This window comes from Sinocyclocheilus anshuiensis, unplaced genomic scaffold (genome assembly GCF_001515605.1).
Source record: "Sinocyclocheilus anshuiensis isolate Anshui unplaced genomic scaffold, SAMN03320099.WGS_v1.1 scaffold1203, whole genome shotgun sequence".
In the NCBI taxonomy this organism is placed as follows: domain Eukaryota; kingdom Metazoa; phylum Chordata; class Actinopteri; order Cypriniformes; family Cyprinidae; genus Sinocyclocheilus; species Sinocyclocheilus anshuiensis.
In genome coordinates, this window is record NW_015539980.1 from 926,861 (window position 1) to 935,473 (window position 8,613).

Here is an 8,613-nt window from a genome sequence, read left to right on the forward strand (position 1 = left end):
TTATGGTTCTACATGGCACCATTTGACAAAGTGCTATATGGCACCTCTCATGGTTCTACATGGCACCAATTGACAAAGTGCTATATGGCACCTCTCATGGTTCTACATGGCACCATTTGATAAAGGTGCTATATAGCACCTGTAAAAATAGGTGCTAAATAGCACTAAAAGTGGCTCCTCTATGATTACAAGCGAAAGAATCGTTTTTAGTGCTATATAGCACCTTTTTTTTAGTGTAGAATGAGAATGTTTTTCATTTTTATGCATTGAAAAAAAAAAGAAAAATATGTTTTTCTGATACTAGTCTTCTATGTTTCTTTCTATACTTGACACTCTTTTTCTGCATATCACTGTTTGAGTCCTTACCATGGTAAATGTGGGCCATGTGACAACAAGGCAAGTTCAGTAATTCAAATGTTTATTACCATATAAATCAAAATGTTTTCCATTTGTATACACCATAAACTAAATGTATTTCTGATACTGGTCTTCTATGTTTCTTTCAATGCTTGACTCTCTTCATCTACATGTGACTGTTTGAGCCCCCATATTAAGAACCGTGGAAGATGACCATTTAATCAGGGATGTGTGTCCCAGAGTACATGCTTGTGCTTTGTACTGTTTTAGAGATCTTTGGTAGGATTGTACAACAGTAGACCGTGTGAAACATTATAATGACATAAAATGGACACATTGAGCTGCAGTCATGATCATTTGCACATGAATGTTCTATGACTATTATGATATCATACATTGGAACACAGTATAGTGTGTTTTTAGTCTTTAGTTCTTGTGTACAAGTAGCATGAACAAAGTATTCCCATTAATGTAAATCTCTATAGAAATGCAAAAATCATCAACTTCAGTTTAATTTAAACACAAAAACTTTTTTTTTCATATATTTCTGTGTAAAATCAGAATGTGTTTCATTTGAATACACCGTAAAATTGATTTATTTCTGATACTGCTTGTTTCTTTCTATGATTGACTCTCTTCATCTACATGTCACTGTTTGAGCCATTACCATGGTAAATGTGGATCAGGTGACAACATTAAATTAACAAGGTATGTTAAATTACCCAAATGTTTATTACAATATAAAAAGAGAATGTTTTTTTTTTCATTTGTATACATATCAATGTATTTCTGATAATGGTCTTCTTTGTTCCTTTTTATGCTTGACTGCCTTCATCTACATGCCACTGTTTGAGCCATTACAATGGTAAATGTGGGTCAGGTGACAACATTAAATTAACAAGGCAAGTTCAATAATTCGAATGTTGGTAACACGTTACATTAAGGTTCCCTTTGTGAAGGTTTTATGAAGGTGTTCATATATGTCTAATTAATTTACAAATATATTATAAGTCATTACAAGCAGTTACAAATGCATGATTAAAAAGGGTGATTTTAATGCAATATCTGCCAAATATTGAGCCATTTTCAACTCACATGTTGTAAATGCTTAAATATATTTATTATTTCACTCAAAACAAGATTCCTGATTTATTTCATGATACAGAATCAGAATGAGCTTTATTGCCAGGTATGTTTACACATACGAGGAATTAGTTTTTGTGACAGAAGCTTCCATAGTGCAACAGAATGACAGTGACAAGAAAAAACACAGGTAATAAAAGAATAAAAATAGAATAAGTAAATAGGGAATAACAATATACAGATTGACAATATTGTATGTACAGGTATATTACAATAGACAATTTTATATGTGCAGGTATATTATGAGGAAATTTGAAATGTAAATAAGTATGTGTGTTAAATAAATGTCAAAATAGTCTTGTGTGTTCCACATATATTGTTAAGTGTTCATGAGATGGATTGCCTGAGGGAAGAAACTGTTCCTGTGCCTGGCTGTTCTGGAGCTCGGTGCTCTGTAGCGTCGACCAGATGGCAACAGTTCAAAGAGGGAGTGGGCTGGATGTGAGGGGTCCAGAGTGATTTTGCCAGCCCGTTTGTTCACTCTGGATAAGTACAGTTCTTGGAGATTAGGGAGGGTTGTAGCAGTGATTCGCTCAGCAGTCCGGACTATACTCTGTAGTCTTCTGAGGTCAGATTTGGTAGCTGAGCTGAAACAGACAGTTACTGAAGTGCAGAGGACGGATTCAATGACTGCAGAGAACTGTTTCAGCAGCTCCTGTGGCACGTTGAACTTCCTCAACTGGCGAAGGAAATACAAGCTCTGCTGGGCCTTTTTAACAATGGAGTCTATGTGAGTTTCCCACTTCAGGTCCTGAGAGATGATGGTGCCCAGGAACTTGAATGACTCCACTGTCATTACAGTGCTGTCCATGATGGTGAGTGGGGGGAGTGCAGGGGGGTTTATCATGAAGACCACGATCATCGCCACTGTTTTGAGCGAGTTCAGCTCCAGGTTGTTAAGACTGCACCAGACATCCAGCTCTTTAACCTCCTGTCTGTAGGCAGACTCATCACCGTCCTGAATGAGGCCGATAAATGTGCTGTCATCTGTGAGCTTCAGGAGCTTGACAGAGGCGTCTTAAGAGGTGCAGTCGTTGGTGTACAGGGAGAAGAGCAGTGGGGAGAGAACACACCCCTGAGGAGCTCCCGTTTCCTCAGATTTCTTTGGGATAGGGATGAAGGTGGAGCATTTGAAGCAGGAAGGGACTTCGCGCCGCTCCAGTGATCTGTTGAAGATCTGTGTAAAGATGGGGGCCAGCTGGTCAGCACAGGATTTCAGACAGGCTATTTCTATTTCACAGACCAGGGGGTTGCTGGAGGTGTTAATGGATCCATGGAGAGAAGGTCAGAATGGGTGACCTTTCAAATTTGTTTGTCATCAAACTGTATTTTTTCACATCTAGACAGTAATGGAAATACTATCATGGATTTTTTTTTTTTATGTATTTTTTTGTCAAATGTATAGTTTACATTCATCACTACATGTTTTCCCAACTATGATGACTTCTGCTTCTGAGAACCCCGGAAATGTGAAAAGAGTCCATACAGTTCAGCCTAGTTTTTACATTTGCTTTTTCCAAAGCAACTTAGATTGCATTCAAGGTATAGCCTATATTCTTCTTCTTATTATTTTTAATCAGTTTATGCAGTTCCTTGGAATCGTCAGACAGGCTGTTGCAACACAATCTGGGCCTGGTGCTTTCTTTCTCTTTTGCTTTCTGAAGACATGGCGCACATCATATTCGCTGATCTGAAGTGCAAGAGTGGTGGAGAGGTATTAATGGTTGTGTAGAGAGATATTCACAGCAGGTGCAGTGTTTTTTTCAAACCTGCAATAAAACTCATTCAGATCGTCTGCCAGTTGTTGATTCTACACAGTACTGAGGGATGGTGTCTTGTAGTTGGTGATGTCTTTCAGACCTTTCCACACTGATGCAGGGTCATTGGAAGAGAATTGGTTCCTTAGCTTTTCAGAATAATTCCTCTTTGCCACTCTGATCTCTTTGCCAGTGTGTATTTGGCCTGTTTATACAGGACTCTGTCCCCATTCCTGTAAGCATCTTCTTTGGCCTAACGGAGCTGTCTGAGTTTTGCAGTGAACCATGGTTTGTCATTGTTGTATGTTAAACAAGTCCTGGCAGGAATGCGCATGTTCTCACAGAAACTGATATAGGATGTTACAGACTCAGTGAGCTCGTCCAGATCATTAGCGGCAGCTTCAAAAACACTCCAATCACTGCAGTCGAAACAGGCTTGTAAATCCCTCAAAAATAGACAAAAATAGACTATTGTATTTATGGTTTTCTCATTTATATCTCATGATTAATGTTAATTTCCTTGTTTTAAATCTAGATTAAAAACCCATCTCTTTAACCTAGCTTACACATAACACACTAACACATTTTTAGAATTCAAATCCATTAAAGGATTGTTAGGCTGCATTAATTAGGTCAAAAGTCAAAGTCTGCTTTATTGTCAATTCTGCCACATGTACAGCACATACATACAGAGAATTGAAATTACGTTACTCTCAGACCCTTGGTGCATACAGTTAACACAACACTAACAGTAGACATAATATAGATAAATACAGTTTAAATATATATAAAATACAACCTATACAATATACAAATAAGGACATTGTAAAGAAGTGTGCATACAGTTAACACTTAACACTAACAGTAGACATAATATAGATAAATACAGTTTAAATATATATAAAATACAACCTATACAATATACAAATAAGGACATTGTAAAGAAAAGAGAAAAAGTGGCATAAGGCACATGGCAATTATAGTGCAAACCAGTGATATAAACAACTGTGAAGATATAACGAGTGTAGTGCAAAAGAGCTTATCAGTCTGTTAAAGTGATAAAGAGCTCAGAGAACAGTCTTTAATTAAACTGTCAGAGAGGTAGTTTGCAGTACAATGCTGGATGAGGTAGGGAGCAGTCCAATGCTGCACAAAATGACTGGTGCAGGTCAGTGTGTGTGTGTGTGTGTATTTGGGAGGGGGGAGTGGAAGGGTCCTGGGGGGGGCAGAGCTCAGAGGTGCCGCAGAGGTGATGGCAGCAGACTGAAGAAGCTGTGTGTTGGGTGGGTGGGATCACCTGCAATGCAGACTTCACACCTTTGCGGGTGAGACGGGTGTTGTAAATGTCTTGGAGGGATGGGAGAGAGGCACCAACGATCTTCTCAGCTGCTCTCACTATGCGTTGAAGTGTCTTGCGGCAGGACGCGTTGCAGGGGCCATACCACACAGTGATGCAGCTAGTCAGAATGCTCTCGATGGTGCCTCTGTAGAAGGTGTTCATCATGGGCGCCGGGGCTCTGGCTCTTCTCAGTTTGCGGAGGAAATAGAGACGCTGCTGTGCTTTCTTGGCCAGTGCTGTGGTGTTGTCAGTCCAGGAGAGATCCTCTGTGATGTGCACACCCAGGAAAGACCCACTACAGTCGTGTCATCCGCAAACTTGGAGGTTGGAGTTGTGTGACGGTGTGCAGTCGTGGGTCAGCAGAGTGAAGAGGAGGGGGCTCAGCACACATCCTTGGGGGGCCCCAGTGTTCAGTGTGATGGTGCTGGATGTGTTGCTGCCGACCCGAACTGCTGTTGAGGGATGATTGTGTTGAATTCTGAACTGAAGTCTATGAAGAGCATTCTGACGTATGAGTCTTTTTTGTCCAGGTGTGTGAGTGCTGAGTGGAGGGTAGTGGCGATGGCATCATCGGTCGAGCGGTTGGACCGATATGCAAACTGGAAGGGGTCCAGGGAGGGAGGGAGGGCAGACTTGATGTGGTGCATGACTAGCCGTTCAAAGCACTTCATGAGGATAGGGGTAAGTGCAACTGGACGGTAGTGCGGAAGCAGGGTGGAGACGACTTCTTTGGGACTGGAATGATGGTAGTAGCTTTTGTAAGGTCAAAAATTATCAAAGACTTCTGCTTTCCTGTCCCAAACCTATCTTCAGTAACAAAAGGGCCATTTGGAATTCCTGAAGGCACAAGAGGTGCTGATTGTGATCAAGGTCTGTAGGCCAACGTGTGTATAAATTAAGGGGGTCTGCTAATTGTCACACCGTTTGCACCCTGGGTGAAGCTGTAATCTGCTGATTGGTCAGTTTGAATGTCTCAGATTTGGCTTTTAGTCACATGGTCAAGGAAGGGATAAAAGAGGATTGTAACTATTGCTCTTTCTCTTTTCTTTGCTGTCTTTTTTCTTGGCTGGCAATCTCTCTTTCTTTGCTGGGGCCCTTTTCTTGTATCTATAAAACTTGTATATGAGCCACTTCCTATTTCTCTATTATAAACCTATATTGACTGTTTGTTTTTATGTTAGAGCTTAAATGTAATGTATATCTTATATTGCAATTTTTATGTAGTTGTACATTTGAAATCAGGCATCAAAATGATACACAATAGAATAAATATATACAAATATTTACAAAATATGGATTTTGATTTGGTACTTTTGTGCTGTTTCAGTTTAAAAGACATAATTTCAGTCAGTACCTATGTTAAAAAAGAAAATATTGGCTGATGCTCATTGATATGCTTACCAATATAGCTCATTGATATTACCAATACAATATAGTGCATCTTTTGTGATAATCTGATTTTCTCTTTGCAGGACTACCTTGCTCACATTATAGACTCAGGAGATCTGCCCATAAAGCCAGAACAGGTGTGTGCTCTGTTTGGAAACGTTTTCTTTGTATGTTGTCCATTTTAGTTGAAACAATTATTGTTTTTGAACAATTTAATCTCTGTATTTGGTGACACTGAATATTTTGCTTATACCCTTACTGATGAAGGGGGGTGTTAAAACCAGCAATTGTTGATTTTATTATAACGCAATTTATTTTAATGTCCAAAAACAGTTTAAGAGCTTTTCAGATCATCTTTTGTTCTCACCTTGACCATCTTTTTAAGTACATCGATTTAAAGGCTTTTTGCCAGAGACAAATTCAATCTGACCACATCAAACCTCTGACCAATGACAAATGCCATGTATACTTTTGCTGTTTGTTGTGCCATATGCTCTTTTGAAATCACAGGATCCCTGCTGCATAAGTTCACATCCTGTGTCCTGCCTCAGATAGAGGGACAAGCGGGTTCCACCATCTTCAGTGCCTGTTCTTGTGGAGGTGTGAAGTATTCGATGGACGATTTGCATATCTATGAAGGATGCAACACCATTCGATGACGTTCTCTCACACAGGGCTGAAAGGAAAACAAAGGCTGACCAGCTGCAACTGCAACAAGTCTGGACCAGAAGACTGAAGACGACATCTGCACAGTACAGAAAACATGTTTTCATGGACTGTGTCACCTTTTGCCTCTTTAGGTGTGGCCAATGGTGCCAAGGGGGGACTTTGTAGGGTCAAAAATTATCAAAGACTTCTGCTTTCCTGTCCCAAACCTATCTTCAGAAACAAAAGGGCCATTTGGAATTCCTGAAGGCACAAGAGGTGCTGATTGTGATCAAGGTCTGTAGGCCAACGTGTGTATAAATTAAGGGGGTCTGCTAATTGTCACACCGTTTGCACCCTGGGTGAAGCTGTAATCTGCTGATTGGTCAGTTTGAATGTCTCAGATTTGGCTTTTAGTCACATGGTCAAGGAAGGGATAAAAGAGGACTGTAACTGTTGCTCTGGCGCTTTCCTTTGCTACCTCTTTTTCTTTGCTCTCTCTTTCCTTTGCTGCCTCTCTCTTCTTGGGGCTCTGCCCTCTCTTTCTCTCTCTCTCTCTCTCTCTCTCAGGTAATATTTTACATACATCTTGATCAACTCGTCTTGATTCAAGGTTAATATTAAAGTGCTACCTATTGCAAAACAATAGTCACTCAATAGCAACGCTCTCCCACATACATAGCTATTCTAACTGCACTTATTTCCGTCGTTGGTATAAGTGGCAGTGGGTGGTAATAGACTAGAAATGTACAGTTTTATACCATCGTGCTGATAACGTTTCTTTAGTCATTCGGCAATCCTACAGCCTGAACCACCGTAGGGAAACCATCCTTACAACCCGGAGCTTTGCGTGCATTGATCCTGCTGAGGGATCTCCTCACGCTGTCCGGGGACAGCGTCATCACCTGGTCGCCGGGAGGAGGTGGAGTCTTCTGTGCAGTGGTGCTGTTTTGTGCCTCAAAGCGAGCGAAGAAGACGTTCAGCTCTTTCAGCAGGGAGATGGTACTGTCACAGGTGCGTCTTGGGGGCTTGTAGTCCGTAATGGTCTGTATCCCCTGCCACAGGCTCCGAGTGTCTCTGCTGTCGCTGAAACGATCTGCTATCCTCCTGGAGTACTGACTCTTAGGTTGGCCCTAGCTGTCTTCAGGCCCACCTCATCTCCAGCTCTGAAGGCAGCGTTCCGCGTCTTCAGGACTCTGTAGACCTCCCCTGTTAGCCACAGCTTCTGGTTGGCCCGGACAGTGATGGTCTTTGTGTCCATTACATCATCAATGCACTTGGTGAAGTAGGCAGTGACAGTCTCTGTGTACTCCTGGAGGTCTGTGGTGTTATTGTATGTGGCAGCCTGCTTAAACATATTCCAGTCAGTGGTGTTAAAACAGTCTTGAAGAGCCTCTGACGACCCTTCCGGCCACACTTGTATCTGTTTGTGAACTGGTTTGGCAACTTTAACGAGCGGTCTGTATGCAGGCATTGTGCAGACAGTGATGTGGTCTGAGATGCCAAGATAGGGGATGGGGAGGGCCTTGTAAGCTCCTCTCTGGGTGGTGTAAACAAAGTCTAGAGAGTTGTTTCCCCGTGTTGGAAAGTCTTTGTTTCCCCCTGTTGGTGTATCTTTGGGAACACACTCTTTAGGTCTGCATGATTGAAATCACAAGCCAAGATGAGAAAAGCATCTGGGTGGGCTGGCTGCTGCTCACTGATGTGCTGGTACAGTTCATTCAGTGCCTCACTCCTGTTGCTGTTGTTGGAGCTGGTCTTTCCTCCCTCGACGCGAGCTCTGTCCGCTCAATAGCATGTGAGCTGATCGAGATGAATCCGGAACGCTGTTGCTGAGCCATGTTTCCATGAACACAAAAACACAACAGACCCTTACAGTCCTCTGAGTTGAGCATAGTAGTCGGATGTAATCCAGTTTATTGTCCAAAGAGCGTACGTTAGCCAGTACGATGGTGGGGATAGCTGGCTTGTGTGGGTTAGCCT